At 49.5% G+C, this 17,512-nt stretch overlaps 1 pseudogene; it reads left to right on the plus strand.

Annotated features, from left to right (window-relative positions):
• Positions 1 to 9,467: 9,467 nt before the first annotated feature.
• LOC126498124 (40S ribosomal protein S2-like) lies at positions 9,468 to 12,574 on the plus strand (annotated as a pseudogene).
• Positions 12,575 to 17,512: the final 4,938 nt, after the last annotated feature.

Here is a 17,512-nt window from a genome sequence, read left to right on the forward strand (position 1 = left end):
AGCCACTCACCACAGACTGTACCTCCCCTTCCCAGGTACCAGCTTCCCAGAGCATTCATCACATGGGGTCCCCCAGAGCTTGCTGTGGAGTGTCACAGAAACATACAGGGGACAGACAGTGCACTGCCCGCTGCTCACTGTCCACTTTCCATACATCTCACGGTTTGTCTCATGCACTTATAAACCCCACGTATTAGGGTTTGGGGCAGAAAGTACCTTGGCTGATGGGGCCAAGGGATGCTGCAGAAATCATACCATGCAACCGCTCTCACACAAGTGATTTAGTGGCAGGGAAGGGGGTGAAAGGCCACCTCTGAGAGGGGACAAGGTGTGTGTGTGGGAACCATGACAGCAGGGGACCTTTTAAAGGGTAGGAGTGTCACATTCAGCCACTGGTGAAGACATGGCTGCTGGCACTGAGTGACTGAAGGCAGACTGTAGCGAGGCACCTGGTATCTAACATTCCTTCCTTTTGTTTACTATGAAAGGTGAGGCCATAGGAAGGGGTGATGGTGAGGCAGGAATGGGGGTGCCTTGCTCTTTAGACTGCTTCCTATTGTCTAGGGGCATCAATATTTTTGAGGACCCAAGAAAGCTGGGATGCTTGCCAAGCCCTGGAAGAGCAGATTGTTTTGTGGGATTCTCTGGGGCTAGGGATGTACAGGCTGCAGACGGAGCAGTCTGTGAAGCTGGACCACCTGGGGCTAGTCACGCTGAAGCTATCTGGGATACAGATTTTGAGGGAATACCTGGAGCTGGTGTCAGAATGGTCTATAGTTGATTTGAAATCTGGGACAGATAGACTAGGGACAGAAGGTAAAGTAGGAGTTTAGGGAAATTTTTTTTCTTAGGTGTCCATTTGAAACTTTTAGGCCCATAGTCCTGGTAGTTGGGTGAGGGAAGTCCCAAGGTCAGGGAAAGATGGGTGTGTGTGTGTGCACGCGCGCGCGTGCGTGCTGATTCTCACCTCCAGAAATAAACGGAATAGACAGGAGGGAAAACAGGTAGTTGATTGACAATCTATCTGAAGTCCATTTGACCCATGAGGGGTGGATTCAAGCCAATTTCCTAAAGCTTACAAGAATTTTTTAAGTTTACAACAAGAGGTAAATTTTACATATGTTAGCATTGCCATTGTAATCTGTACTGAAATCCACACTGTAGAAAAGACAGTAGACCCACGGCTTTGAGACATAGTCAAGGCTTGGGGACCCAAAATGATTTTGAGTTAAAAGCACGAACACCCTTTCCTCTGTCCAGAAGCCTGGGTGTGCACAGATTGGACATTAGTGTGTTAGCACAATAAGAAGCACTTTCAAACTACATTTAGAAGACAAGCAAAGGGAACTTAAAACCCTGAGCTTGTGGCTGTGTCTGTTGCTACAGAGCCAGGGCAATGGCTCTGGTGGTGTTCTTATGCCTTTAGAAAGTGCACTTACACACCGTTGGCTTTAGAAAGTGCACTTACACACCGTTGGCTTCACACTGGCCACGAGACACAGGTGATTGGTTACTAGAGAGGCCACTGTAAAGCAAGTTCCTTTAAATAACAGAACATCAAAACGCTATATTGAAATCAGTTTTGTGATTTATCTCTCTTTTTAGAGTCCAGTAGTCAGGTAAACTGTGTCCAGGGCCTGAATTTTACATCTGAAGAGCACTGAGCAGGCGACTGAGCCTGGTTGCTGCTGTTAAACTGGCAAAGCTGTCACCAGCCTAGTCCTCAACACCATCAGAGAAGGATAAATCTCACCTGAGTGAGCAGGAAGTCCAGGCCAAGCAGCTTCTGAATCCATTAAAAATACCAGAGACTTATCGGCTACCTGGACAATCACCCTAGGTTCCTCCGTGGTTGTTGGGGGTAAAGTACCAGGCCAGCATCCACCTTTGGCTTCCTGACCCAGAAGATCGAACAGATTTTCCTTTGGAGGACCTTAGGGGTACCAACCTACCTTGTCTAGGTAATGTGGGGAAATCCATTCCCTAGAGCCTGGCTTGTCTACAGTTTGGACAGGGTTCTGGCAGCAGGTGTCCAGCGTTGCCACATTGAAGTACGTTCCAAGTGAAGGTCGTCTGTGCCCGTCGTCTCCTCTGGAGGAGATCCTGGGGTTGCTGCTAGGAGCTGGCACTTCTCTCTGTCACAGATTAGCAAAAGCTTTTTTATTAAACATTTAAAATGCCATATTCAGGAAATCTCTGAAGAGTTTGAGTATATTAGATATGTCAGTTTTTGATAACCTGAGTAGACCTATATAACCTTCAAATTTTAACATCATATACAGTATGTTCTAAACCAGAGTTGAATCACATATATATGTTGCAGCAAATATAACCTTAAATTTGTATTTGTTTTGTTTTTTTGAGACAGGGTTTCTTTGTGTAGCTTTGAAGCCTGTCCTAGAACTAGCTCTGTAGACCAGGCTGGCCTCAAACCCACAGAGATCCGCTGCCTCTGCCTCCCGAGTGCTGGGATTAAGGACGTGCACCACCACCGCCCTGCTTAAATTTTTATTAAACTTCTTCCAATACCATAGAAGCCATGAGAGTGCAGAGAAGCTGCAGGACTTAGCAGGTAGCTCCTAGGGGGAGGCTAGGGAATTGCAAAGTAAGTCCCAGGAAGGTACATAGAGAGAAAGAGCAAGTAGCTCTGAGTGGCAGGAAGCAAAGGCAAAAGTCCCAAGCTACCACAGGTGGGACTGCCGCTCCTGGGGAGAGGGAGAGGGCAGGAGAGGAGGGGGACGTCCACGTGGTTGCTGCAGGCCAGAGGGGTGGCACACTGCAGGAGCCAGAAAAGCACATGGGTGCCCACGTGGGCGGCACAGCAGGCCAGAGGGAAGCGGCAGCTGAGGAATCGGACTCTAGAACTGGAATCAAATTCACAAGCAAATGATCCGTACATACCTTAGGAGAGTTAGGGCAGCAGCTTGGTTCAGAGCAGACACAGCAGACAAGCGCAGGTGTGTGCGGGTGTGGGCTCGCTGCGGTGCAGAGCAGGTGTGGGCACACTGCAGCTGGCTTGCTCCTTTGCTTCTCCCCTCCTGCTAGCTCTGGCTCCCACCTGGGAACAAACCTACAGATCCATCAACATAAGTTAAGTGAATAAATTTGGAGCCCTTTAGGTCAGGGTCCAGCAGAGGCTTAGGTTTTCCTATGTATGATGTGGTTCCATCCCTGAGATAGAGGGGAAGGTCCAAGACCTGAATTCCAAGGCATCCCCAGGGCTCAAGGGAACTAGCCATTCAGGGGGTCATCACCTCACTGGACAGGGGTCAGGGCTAAAAGCCCAAGGAGACACGGTGCTTGGTACCAGATCTTCCAAATGAAGTCAAAAGGCAGACACCAAGATAAAAAGCAAAGCCTCGCCACAGGGAAAGGGTCAGAGGTGGGTCTTCTGCCTCCAAGAGTACCAGAGACTCGAGGAAGTGTTTATACCATGGAGAGGGATCATACCGACTGCTGGTGAAGGATGGTGGGCCAAGTGATCAGTGGGCAAGAAGGTGCATCTGTGAGACAGGTGACAGGGTCTGAGTGTCACCCAGTGGTGAGCACAGGCACCAGGGTGTCCTATCAGCCACATAGCACCATTGTTAGGGTGAGTGGCAGAGTACTTTGGAGGATCGGGGCCAAGGAATGCCGCAGAAATCACACCATGAAACGGATCTCACACAGGAGATTTATTAGGGGCGTGGGGAAGGGAGAGAATGGGCCATGATGACAGGGAACTTAAAGGGATAGGAGAATCATACTTGGCAGCTGGTGGTGAGTCCCTGGAGTGTGCTGGGAGGGGTGGGTGCAGGCTGGGAGGGCCACCTAGTTCCTAACACCAAGAACCTCTCAGCCACTGGATGGATCTTGGTTTTGTTTTATTTTTATTTGCTTTGTTTTTGTTTGTTTGTTTGTTTTTGTTTTGTTTTTGAGACATGGTCTCACCATTTATCCCGGACTAGCCAGGAACTTTCTATGTAGAGCAGGCAGACTTTCAACTCACAGAGCTGCCTGCCTCTGCCTGCAAGTGCTAGAGTTACAGGGATGTGCTGCCACACCTGCCTGTTTTAAATTTCTCTTGATTTACTGCTACTACTATCATTGGTATTAGTATTAGTCTGTGTGCACGAGAAGTGGGGGGAGAGGGAGAGTGTGCACCAGTGCCACACTGCATGTGCAGAGGTCAGAGGGCAACTTTCAAGAGTCAGTTTGCCCTGCTATTGTGGGATCCAGGGATTGAACTTGGGATGTCAGAGCTACCATTTGAGACAAGGTCACCATCCCCCAGCCTCCATCTCTCTAGTGCTGGAAGACAGTTATATGCTACTTGGTACTAAACCCAGAGCTTGGTGCATGCTAGACAAGTGCTCTCCCAGCTGAGGCACTCAGTCTCTGTTCATCCTTACATACACAATGGCTGGCGGCTATTACAAGTTCTATTATGTGGATGAAGAAACCGAGCTCAGAGACATCCCACACACAGCTCCTAGGGAGTAAGCCCTCTGTCATCTGCCATCGCTCCTCTACAATCAGCTGAGACAGTGGCACGCACACCAGGGCAGGTGATCCAAGGACAGCCCCCTACATCTAACTGGCTTCTGCTTCTGCCTCTGCCTGTGCCACGCTTGCGCTGCATAGCTGCTGTTGTGAAGACAGTGATATCGGCTCTAGGCTGTTGTTCTGACCCACAGAACTCAGGCCTGAATCATTTAGGCCCTTGAGATCTCTGTCTGTTTCTAACATTAAGCTGGTGAAAAAAAAATCTCAAAATTGATTGTGCTGTTCTTTTCGCTCTGGCTGCTAGGAAGCTCAAAGCCCCAGCACATCCCCCTTGTGTTTTGTTTAATTTTCTTGCTTCGGGTTAATTTTAACCACAATTTCCTCATTTCCCGTTGGTTTCGTTGGCATCTTTGTAAGTGACCTCAAATTCATGCCAGGAAGTGGCAAGAGTATAGATGTACAAGCCATGGATACGTTACAAGACAAGCTCCCCAGCTGGGCACAGTTCACACTTGGGGTAAAGTGCTTCCTGTCAGGTGGCAGTGTGTTGTAGAATGTTTGTTCCTGGCCTCTATCTAATAGATGCCATGAATATACATACCACACACTGCCATGGTAACCCAAGATGTTTCTGTGTGATGCCAAGCAAAAGCTCGGCTCCTTGGAGACAGGTTAAGGGACTTACCACGGCACCAGTAGACCCTGAGCAGGGGACCTCCAAGTGAAGCCATAGCCGGTGTCACTGCACAGCCCCTCCAAGCATCTCAGACACAGAGTTCTCACCATCCTGGCTCTCTCTGCAATTCTAGGGGATGGAACAGGATCCTTGCTTCTTAACTGTTCTTCAGTAGAGTTTGTAGAGGCCAAACCTGTGGCTAACATCACTCTGCAAGTAGAGAACACAAAGAAAAGAAGTTGATTCGGGGCAGTAATTCCTAAGTCAGATTTGTCTGTGTGTTTGACAAATCCAGGCTGGCCTTGAACTGACTCCCCCCCCCCACACACACACACATACACTGCAAACTTCCAAGTGCTAGGAAGGCAGGCCTGTGCAATTACATCCAGCAACAACCAGATTTACCTAAGGTATACTGGGAAGGATGGCCACAGCATGAACAGGAATCTGAGAAGTCAGCTCAGAATTCCCCATCCACGCGAGAACCTGTGCTCAGCGTTCACCGTCCATGTGAGAACCTGTGCTCAGCGTTCACCGTCCACACGAGAACCTGCGCTCAGCGTTCCCCGTCCACATGAGAACCTGCGCTCAGAGATCCCCATCCACGCGAGAGCCTGCGCTCAGAGATCCCCATCCACGCGAGAGCCTGCGCTCAGAGATCCCCATCCACGCGAGAGCCTGTGCTCAGAGTTTACCATCCACGCGAGAGCCTGTGCTCAGAGTTCATGAGTGCATCCCTCACAGTGGCCTGACCACCAAATGCCCAGGTTTCTGTCACTGCAGTGACACATGAGGTGAAGCACTCGTGTCTCACATGGCATCTGAAACCCTAAATCACCACACAGCTTGGAAGGAAGGAAGAGCAGAGCCAGCAGGCTCAGGGAGTGTGCCCACAGGGGACCACAGGAACCAGACGGGGGCAGCTAAGAAAATCAAGGTCTTTATGAGATGGAATTTTTAGAAAGGACCAGGAGCTAACTGTGCTTTCCTCAAGGCTACTGGCTGCTTACTTATCTTTACAAAAGAAACAAGACCGTCTTTATTTGAGGTGAAGCAATAGTACGGAAAGACTGACAGCAGACTATGTGAGTGATGCAGGGCTGGCTGTCATTTTACTGGATGAATTGTAACTCAATAAAGTTATAGATTTTTTAAAATAAGATATGGAGGGTACTGAGCGAGTGATCATAGAAGAGTAACTTTAGCGAGCCTTGACTTCCCCATCTGGAAATGGGCATGACGTGGTCCCACTGGCTGGGATGGAAGACGAGGAAAGAAGGGGGTGCGTCCTGCCAGAGCCAGCCTCAGATGCCGGGTTCTAACCCAGCTTCTGGGTGTGTCTCCTTCCCATCACATCCTTCTTTCCCAGAATTCTGCCAAGGCTGCTTCCAGAAAGGGTCGAGTCCCTGCAGTCAGCAGACCCTGATGCCTTCCCTGTGGCCAAGCGTCAGGCCTGATCCACCCCCAATCTGCCCTTCCCAAACACAGGTGTGCCCTGCCATTTCTGGTAGTAAGATAACAAAGTGTTCCAGCATTGTGAGGCATACCTGTAAACCCACCACTCAGAAGACCGAGACAGAAGGATTGCGGTGAGTTTGAGGGCAGCCTGGGCTATAGAGTGAATTCTACCAAACAAGATCTCATCTCTAACAGACTATGGATTAGCTGACTAGATAATGAATGAATGAATGATGACAAGTGGCCCCAAGGCCATCAACATCTTGGTCCTCTAAGTCTATTCCCACTGCTACTGTTGGCTTTGGGGCTCTTGGGGAAGACCACTAACAACTGTCACTACCCCGCATGGCCATCCAGACTGACAGGGCAGTGTGGTGGGGACCCACAAAGAGTCGAGTGTGCAAGAAGCTGTCCTCATACAATGGCCCTTTAGAAGCCAGCCCCTGGGGAAGACAGAGGATCTCAATCAACAAGGCTGAAGAAAGAAAGGTTTGTCTCCTTTTGGGACCCACCCCCACAGGCTCAGGGCCAAGAATGCAGCCACCATCTATTAAGTTTCTAAAATTATGCCTAGGCTGGGGGTGGGCATGGGTGAGGGTTGGAAGAGGATGTAGGGAACGGGTGGGCAGGCATGAAATTTGCAACCCAGCGCTCCAGTGTGAGCTGCATGCTGGGTAGTGGGCAGGGAGCACCCGCCCGCAGACGTCACATCGGCACCAAGAATCAAAAGCCTTCTGTGCCCGGCCACCCAGGTGCTGAACTCTGTTCAGACCTTGCCACTGTGCTGTCTCGGTTACTAGGTTTTCCGTAGAGTGAAGGACAAATGGCAGGGTGACCTTTGGCTGCTCCGTTTGAGAAATGTTTGGGAGAGAAAACTGTCAAAACCAGCAAGTGGAAGCCGGGCCACTGTGTTAGCCTGTAACCGGTTGTGTATTGCACAACAGCAGAGGACACTTCTGAAATAGAGTCACTGGGTAAAACCTACAGACCTAATGTCCCAGAAAATGCCAGGTGCCCTGTGTGACCAGGTCCTCACTCTTCTGTGGGTCTGTGAGCGTGTGGAAGACAGAACAAAGCCCAATCACAAGCAAGAGTCCTCATCAAGTACCACACCCTTCTGCGTCTGAGGTGGGGTGGGCAACTTCAGGGAGGTCCTCACCATGCTGGCAGTCCTGCTTTCTGGGCACAATGCCCGGTTCAGTTTGGTGCTGGTGGTGGCGGTGTGCACGTGATCATTCCTCCCTTCAGCTAGTTTTTTTTAGGGTGCATACGGAACAAGGGGCTGCACTCTCATGGCTTCACATCTGATGCCACCACATTTTGTTCTCATTTGTCCCCCGCCCTTGCTGCCCTCCTCATCCATCTCCTCCCAGAACCCTTCTTTCTTCCACATAGTGCCTTCTCTACCCTCTTGCCACCCTCTTCCTTGAGATCGCCTCCTCCCTCCTTAAGATCTTCTTTCCCATTTCCTAGCTAGCAAATACACATGTAGAGATACGCATGCACACATATATAGATAGAAATACATTTACACATATATAGTTAGGCATATGTACACTCATATATAAATAAATATATGCATGCATAGGTAGATGATACACATACAAATATACAAATATAGACATACGTGGGCACATGTATATAATTTGCACATAGATATATAGACATACATACACACATAAGGATATAAATGTTTGTATAGATAGATATGCATGTACACATATATAAATAGAATCATATATGCAAATAGAGGCATATATGCATACTATTCAATTTTAAATTTAGGTTCACTGTGTAAGAGAAAACATGGGGTTTCTGTCACTCTAAAGCTGGCTTATTTCATGAAACATGATTTCCAACTTCATCCATCCCCTGCACATACATGGTTTCGTTTCTCTTTGCAGATACATGAAATTCCACTGCGAGCACGTACCACATGTTGTTTGTTCATTCCTGTGTTGATGGGCATATTTGATTGCTGCTATTTCCTGTCAGCTATGGATAGAGTAGCCATAAACATTGATAAGATGGCATCTTCGGTGCAGTCCTTCCAGTATCCACCCAGGAGTGGTATAGCAGGCTGTGAGGTTGTGTGTGTGTGTGTGTGTGTGTGTGTGTGTGTGTGTGTGTGGTGTACAGAGTTCTATTAGAGTTCTGGCCAAGAGAATAAAATCTCTGGCCTTTGTAGAGACTTCCAATGGGGCCATGACAATCACTTGGCTAAGGGACCATGTTAATCTCACCGATCAAGAATAAGACTACTACCATTGTTTAAAACCAAATTTGAAGCGAGCTTCAATTAAATACTGGCCAGGGAGATGGGCTCTGGCCAGGTCCATACTCAGGTTCCCGGGAAATAACCCAGAATCAAGTTTGGCAAGGGTTTAAGAAGGAAAACCCATAATTCATAGCATTTCCCGTCAGGTCCAATCAGGGGCAAGCACATATCCTGATGTTTTCCCTAACTACGAATCTTCTGCCCACATTTGATCAAGAATATCTGGTGCAGATAGATCAAACAAACTTGTTGAGGGGAGTGAAAAGAGGTGGCTTATTGGCTCCCATACACAGCGGCCCCCAGCATCTCAGGAACTGTCTGTCCTTGGGGAAGGGGCTTGCAGAGCAGGGGCATTTTTGTTTCCTGGATCTCTAAGGCCTAGCTAATTAAAATTAGCATTGGCTCACACACTACCACTGAGGAAGGACTCACTCTTCACCTTAGTCATGCTAAAGAGACAGGCACACTTTCTTCTTCTTTGGAAAACACCCCGGTACAGTGGGAGGGCCCAGAGGACCTGGGGACCCAGGAAAACTCAGCGGCGGTTTGGTTATAGTTGAAGTTGTGACCATGGTCAAGGCCGTGGGCCCCATAGATGTAAAGTCAAAGACAAGGAGTGGAAGCCCATCACCAACCTGGGTGCCTGGTTCAGGACATGAAGATCAGTTCCTGGAGCAGATCTGCCTGTTCCCCTGCCCACTTAGGAACCTGAGATTACTGACTTTTTCCTGGGCACATCCCCAAAGGATGAGGTTCTGAAGATCTTGCCAGTGCAGAAGCAGACTCAGGCTGGCCAGCGGACCAGGTTCAAGACTTTTGTCGCTATTGGGGATTACAATGGTCATGTTGGTCTTGGTGTTAAGTGCTCCAAGGAGGTAGTCACTGCCATCTGAGGGGCCATCATCTTGGTCAAGCTCTTCAGCATCCTTATGGAGAAGCCACTGAGAAAACAAGATTGGCAAGCCCTACCCTGCTCCATGCAAGAGGCCCGGCCACTGTGGCTCTATGTTGTCTTATTCCCCCACCCCCAGGCACTGGCATCATTTCTGCCTCTGTCCCCAAGAAGCTGCTGCTGATGGCCAGTATTAATGACTGCTACATATCAGCGGGGGGGACTCCCACCCTGGGCACTACCAAGGCCACCTTTGATGCCATCTCTAAGGCCTACAACTCCCTGATCCCCTGACTTCTGGAAAGAGTGTGTTCACAAAGTCTCCTCATCAGGAACTCAGTGGCCATTTTGTGAAAACCCACACCAGGGACCCAGGCTCCCGCTGTGGCTACTACGTAAGGGTTTTTATACAAGAAAAATAAAGTGAATTAAGTCTGAAAAAGGGGGGCATGATATTATCCCTTTTCATAGGATAAGGTAAGTTTATTTTTATCTCTTTAATGAGATAAGGCAATTTCCCTCCCCAGAATCCCCGGCTCCGAGTGCTCTCCCACACAGCCGTGCAGCTCTGTGACTTGCTTGCTTTTCTGAATTAACCTCCTTCTCTTCCATCTCCTCTCGAAGCACGCCCTCCCTAACACCCTGGGCTTCCTCACTGTGACACTGTGACCGTTAGTTGTGTCATCTTGATCTTGGAAGAGGAACCTCAACTGAGGAACTTCTCCATTAGATTGGCCCGTAGCCAAGCTGTGGGACATTTTCGTTAATGATGAATGTGGGCAGGCCCAGCCCACTGTGGGTGGGGCCTGTGTGTAAGAAAGCAGACTGAGCAAGCCACGGGAAATGAGTCCTGTGGCCTCTGCTTCCCCTCTGGCCCCCAGGTTCCCGCCCGAGAGATGTAAGATGAAGCAAACCTGTTCCTTCCCTGAGTTACGTCAGACCAGTGTTTTACCACAGCAATAGGAAACAGACTGGGAATATATTGTCTTTCCCCAAAGCTCCCTCCCTGACGTGAAGCAACTTGTCTGCCACGTGGCTGACCTCTGTGCCATTTTAACCCAAACAGGAAGGCCTTTCCTGTTCTCTCCCTGCACCAGCGGCTGCTAAGGTTTCCGACTAGCCTGCTGCCTGCCCTGGAGGGCTTTCTTACACTCTGATAATGTTGTCCTCCAGCCTCCATTTGAGTCCACTCTTAAATTCTTTTATTAATGAGACTAAGAACCCAAAAGCCCCCTTACTATATAGCCCAGGCTGTAACTCACTACACAGCCAAGGCTGGCTTTGAACTCTTGGCAATTATTCTGCTTTGAGCTCCCAAGTGCTGGATCACAGACCTGTGACAGGGTATCACATATGATGCCTACCTCAATCTGAATGCCAGGTAAACAATGGTTAATTTCTAGTACCACAATTACCTCAGTGTGACACACGATACACTTAAAATGCCATTTGTGGTGGCTGGAGAGATGGCTCAGCGGTTAAGAGCACTGACTACTCTTCCAGAGGACCCAGGTTCAATTCCAAGCACCCACATGGTGCCCACAACTGTCTGTAACTCCAGTTCCAGTGGATCTGACATCCTCACACAGAGACACATGCATACAAAACATCAATATACACAAAAATACAAATAAATAAATTATATATAGTTTTAAAAAGCCATTGCCTATCAGATATTCAGGCATAGCTGGGGGTCCTGTGTTTTCATTAATTCTAGCATGGCCAGAGCCAGGCCTGTGAAGAATCTACCACCTACTATTGCCAGGAAACACCAGGAAACCTGTGGCTAAGTAAGAACAAAGCCTCCTCCACCCTCCCATCGTTTGAGAACAGCAGCTCTCTCTCTCTCTCTCTCTCTCTCTCTCTCTCTCTCTCTCTCTCACACACACACACACACACACACACACACACACACACACACACACACCTCAACAGTCACTGGGCTCTATCTTTCCCTTGGTAGCTGTGGAGTCACCACCTGGCATCACAAAAACTTTATAGAGACCACTGTGTTCCCAGACCAATCTTTGTAAGTCCTGCCCAGACTTCCACCCAGGGCTGTTTCTGAAAGTCAGGTCAGGTGACCTTCCAGAGAGTGACGTGAGCATTCTGGGGCCTCTGTAAACACGGAAATCCACTGGAGAGGGCAGGCTCCTCCCTCTCTGGACACGTGGGATAGGGGAGGAAAGAAAAAATGCTCAGGTAACTCCTGGGCTGTTTCCATGGCAATGTCTGCTGACTTAGGTGGGGACACCTGTGGTCAAAGGACACAGCATACTTGTGACCATGGAGCCCAGCCCAACATCCACACACAAGGCTGTTTCCAGAAATGACCTCAGGCCTGGCCCCTGAGCCTGGGGGAGCACCCACCTGCTCCAGCTCCAGCACACACTGGCTTCCTGTACACCACTCCACACCTCAGCAAGCTTGACCCTGAGAGGACAGAGGGAGAGAGGCCCTGCTTAGGGAGTGAGTCAGCTGCTCCAGGGTTCCACTGGAGGCCAGGTCGGACCCAAGTGAGCACTCGGCTAATACCTCTGACCTAGTGCTTCTCAAGCCCTTTGAGTCCCCAGAATTCTGATCTCTGGAGAAACACTGGGGCTCATAGTAACTGTCCTGTGTTGGGCAGTCAAAGTCTAGGGTGCTCTCCTCCCAGAAGATACTGTGCCGTCCGACAGGAGCCAAGCAAGACACTGTGTCCATCTTCCCGCCCTCCTTTGGCTGTCAGACTACAGTGGTCCCCAAGAAACTGCAGTTCCCAAGGGATCTCATGCTGGAGGACTAAAAGGCTGAAGCCCGGTGCAGCCAGAGGACCCTGTCACCCAGAAGAGGTTTTACATAGTTCTGAACTTGGCAGGCCACCTTCAGGAGGGACTAAGACCAGACTGGAATGATACTTTGATCAGGGCCACTCGGCTGTACGGACCACTGGCCCTTGTGTTTAAACCTAAACCTCATGTCAGGATCCTGAAGATGGACTTGAGGAGTGCGGACCCCAAGTTGTCACAGGACCTCTCTATCCCTCTTTCTGATGTGGCCTCATTGAATAAATCTCCTGTCTCTGCTTTCACTGTTTAATTGTCCTAGAAGTTAGGGATGTCCTGGCCCAGGCTTTGACCCCAGCAACTCCAGTGCCTACACCAGTCCATCACATGCTTAGCTTTTGGGTCTTTGCAGTGCTGGGGTCCAGTGCCTACACCAGTCCATCACATGCTTAGCTTTTGGGTCTTTGCAGTGCTGGGGATGGAACCCAGGGCCGGGTATAGGCTCTGCAGTGAACAGCCCCTGGGAAAGAGCAATCTAGCTAGATGGTGGGTCCTAGGCACCCTCTCCTGATGATGGAGTTCCAGAAGACCCTGTGGGCTGGCAGTCAGGGAAGGCTTTCTGGAGGAGGCTGCTGCCACTGGGGGAGAATTGCAATCTGAGGAAGGCACAGGTCACATTCCCCGCAGTTCAGGCCATGAGGTCCATCAAGGAACAGAACAGGTTTACAGAAACTGAGATCTGCAAACAGAAAGCTGGTCCTGCCCTGCCCATTCTGTCCCCTGACGGGCAGGCCACTCCCGGAACTTCGGCTTTCTCCTCTTATTTGCCATTAGCAAATGGATGGGACAAATCAATTGGGCAGACTGACGAGGAAGGGCAAAGGTTCAGGAACCTGCCTGGGGGGTGAAGGTGCCAGCCTGCCTATCTGTCCAGGGGGCAAGCAGCTGCTCCTGCACCATCCACGGGCCCAGTTTAAGGGCCCATGAACTGAGCTCAGGGCTGTCGCCTTGGCAGGATGTGTGAGGCGGGACAATCCCATCACCCAGCACCTGGGGCCTGTGAGCTGTGGGCCAGCCTGGGCTGCACAGTGAGACCCTGTCATGGTTTGAAAGGAAATGACCCCCAAAAGGAGAGACACTATTATGTGTGGCCTTGTTAGAGGAAGTGCGTCACTATAGAAGCGGACTTTGAGGTCTCATCTATTCTCAAGTCACACCCAGTATCTGAGTTCACTTCCTGTTGCCTTTGGATCAAGATGTAGCTTCTTTTCTCCTCTCAGCTCTCCAGCACCACGTCTGTCTGCACACCACCATATCCCACCGTGATGGTAATGGACTCAACCTCTGACCTGCAGTCAGCCTCCCAGTTAAATGTTTCTTTTATAAGAGTTGCCTTGGTCATGGTGTCTCTTCACAGCAATAGAAACCCTAAGATAGACCCTATCTCAAAAGTCACAGGCCAGGGCTGAAGAGAGGGTTTAGTGGTTGAATACTTGCTGCATAACCATGTGAGTCCCGGGTTCAGATTCCAGTGAGCACTTAGCAAACCTGGAGTGTCTCCTGCTCACGTGCAGCCCAGGACTGGGAAGGCAGAGACAAGGGACTTGCTGGTTACCAGCCTAGCTAGAGGTAAACAAAAGGTAAAACTTGAGATTCAGGCAGAGACCCCACCTCAAAGGAACAGGGTAGAACCCCGGACACTCTCCCCTGGCCTCCACACATGGACAGGCACACACACCTGCACACACATGTGCATATACCACACACACACACCAAAAACCATAACTAAAATAACAAAAGCTGGATGTGATAGTACATGATTATAATCCCAGCACATTAGAGGAAGAGGCAGGAGGATCAAGAGTTCAAGGCCAGTGTGGGCTACACAAAGCCCTTTCTCAAAACAAAAAAGTGTGTTGTGGAATAATCTTTTTGTACACTGTGAAGATGTGTCTCTCAGATTGGTTTAATGAAAAGCTGAATGGCCAATAGCTAGGCAGGATTGGGGGGGGGGGGCAGAGAAGATGCTAGGAAGAAGGGAGGAGCCCCAGCCAGATGCAGAGGAAGCAGGATGTGTAGGAGAAGAGGGAACAAGCCATGAGTGATGTGGCCGAAAGTAAATTAATAAACATATAAGAGCAAGATAGAAACCAGCCGGAGCTATCTGCCAAGCTTTCATAATTAATAAGGAGTCTTCATGTGGTTATTTGGGAGTTGGCAGGCAAGACAGAAAAAGTCTGTCTACAGAAGCGGAGGGAGTAGAGGAAGTCCTGAGTAAATGTGTGCTCTTGGCATGGGATAGACTCACGGGAGAAAGACAATGTTGGTACTGTGTGAAGAAAATGACAATGTTGGTACTGTGTGAAGAAAATAGCCCCACCCCAGATGTGTACAGCCTAAAGACTGCTCCCCCACAGTGAGCGCTCCTACCATCATTGGCTAAAGCTGCTCATTGATTCAGCTGTAGAGCATAAACCCCGCCTCCTGTTTGCCTGTGTGTGATAGCCCCGCCTCCTTTCACCCATCCCCCCCCCCAGCTCTCCTTTGTATCCGCCTGTGTTTGTCATTTCTTCATATCTTCCTGGAGCCAGTCAGGACAAGTCCCTGGAGCAGTCTGTGGATGCAGCAACCAAAGGCCAGTGCTCTGGCCCATAGCCACCTTGTAACTTCAGCTCCAGAGGACCTGGCGCCTCTAGCCCCAGCAAGCACCTGCACTCACGTGCACAGGTACACACACACATGATTTAAGGCAATGAAAACAACCAAATCTTTCCAAGCCAGATGTGGTGGTACACACCTGTATTCCCTGCACTTGGGAGGCAGACTCCCGATCCTCCTGCCTCCATTCCTTGAGTGCTGGGATTGCAGGTATGTATATCAGTTCTTGTCTTCCCTGTCCCCGTCCCCGGCCCCTCACTAGAGCTTCCATGGTCCCTAGCCTTATAAACCAAAAGTGTCCTCTCAGGCTTACCTGGGGCCTGTGAAGGGGAGCTGAAGAGTCAGTGGCTTCAGATGTAGCATATTTATTCTGGGTAGGAAAGATGGTGAGCCCCTCTGATCTTTTTTCTAAGACAGACCAAGAGGTAGAAAGAGGTTTCCTGCAAAATCCTCCAGTTTTTAAAATCCTTTTGAGTTGGGTGTGGTGGTCTTCATCCACCTTTAGTACCAGCAAAGGCAGGTGAATCTCTCTAAGTTCCAGATTGGCTAAGGGAGATCTTCTCAAAAAAAAAAAAGACCCAAAACAGAAACAAAAATATTTTATTCCTTCAGCATGTTGTGGGTGCACCTCTCTCTCTCCCTCTTTCTTCCTCTCTCCGCCTGTCGTGTGTGTGTGTGTGGGTGTGTGTGTGTGTGTGTGTGATGTTGGACATGTGGAGGTCAGAGCACAGTTTGTAGGAGTCCATTTCCTCCCTCTACCATGTGGGTCCCAGGGGTCAGATGCAGATCATCAGGCAGCAAGCACCTTTACCCACCGACACATCTAACTGACCCCAAGTCCTCTGAATTTTAATTGCCAGTTCAAATTAAATAATATAAAATGAAACAAGACAGAGCCAGACAAACACATCACATGGAGGCAGGGGTCAGGGAGTTAGAAATGTCAGGATGTAGTCAGAGGGGCAATTCCGGAACAGAGGAGATCCTGGGTGGACCAAGCATCACCATCCGCTCACTGGCCCAGCTGAAAGTTTCTGTAAGGAGCAGCATGGCCACACACTGACCTCTGGAGACCCAGGATAAACAACCAGCTGCAAAGCTCTCCACAGACGCATACTCCAGGCTACAGTGCCAAGCCCTGCTTTCTGGGCGGGAGACCCTGGCTCATCTGACTCCCAAGGTTTAGCCCAGGAAAACAAAAGTGGGCAGCTAGGGCTCCAAGCGAGTCCAAGGGCCTGTGAAGAGGCAGACAGCTGCCCCTGCTTCTTGACCACACCATCTCCTCTCCTGTTAGGTTTGAGCTAGGGACCAATCAGACGCTATTCCCTGCTATCCTACAGATACTAGTACCCACCAGAGGAAGGAGGCCCTGCAAGATTAAAATTCTTGACTTTAGAGGTTTTTGGGGCAAGGCAGAGAGTAAAGATGTATCAGAATAGGCTTTCTATAGATAGATCTTTTAACAGTAATCCCACTGTTTGAGTATTAGTTAGAATTATGTTATGCAGTACCCAGAGGATGGTATTCAAGAGGCTAAAATAGCCTACTATAATTTCACTTTGAACTGGCAACATTCTAACTCTCCACACTTGAAGCTATCATCCCAGAAGCTTCAACAAAGCAGGTGCAGTTTGCTGAAGGGCCAGCACTGGTGTGGCTCAGGTGTGGCCTGAGCTTTGTGATAGCCCAAGCGCCCCGTGACTAGGAGCTCATCCTTGAATCTCAAAAGGCTGAGCTATCAAGAGGGTAGATCTGCAGAAAAGAGAAATAGCTACCTAAAGCCACTAAGGGAGACATTTCTGGGCTGTATTATCTTCGGCCACATAGTAATGAAGCTGTAAGATTGCAGGGAAATGTGACCTGATCCTCCTAGCTCAAACTGAACCCTCCCCTCTTCTGCCCTCCCCTCCTCCCCTCCCCTCTCCTCTCCTCTCTCATTCTCTCCCTTCCCTCTTCTCTCAAAGACAAAAAATAGGAGCATCTTTCAGGATTGCTTATTTGAAACCATCACTTTCCCGTGGGCTTTTCAGAATGCCTAACCCAAATACGGGAAGCTGGACCCGGTATGGTGACACACATAAGCACTCCCAGCTCTGGCCATCTCTTGACTCTGCTCTGTGACTACCTCATCCTCAGGCAGGCCTTTCCCATGACTGGCAAGATTGTCCCAGCACCCTCAGGTATGCCCGCACTGGGCTGAGCATTTCCCAACTGTCCCAGCGTCATTGGTTCTATATAGGCCACGTGCCATATGTCCCTGCTCAGTCTCTCTGGTGGCAGGAACCAAATTCCTGATCACA

Source organism: Alexandromys fortis, unplaced genomic scaffold, assembly GCF_014885135.2.
Source record: "Alexandromys fortis isolate MF-2015 unplaced genomic scaffold, M_Fortis_MF-2015_v1.1 scaffold_29, whole genome shotgun sequence".
Classification (NCBI taxonomy): domain Eukaryota; kingdom Metazoa; phylum Chordata; class Mammalia; order Rodentia; family Cricetidae; genus Alexandromys; species Alexandromys fortis.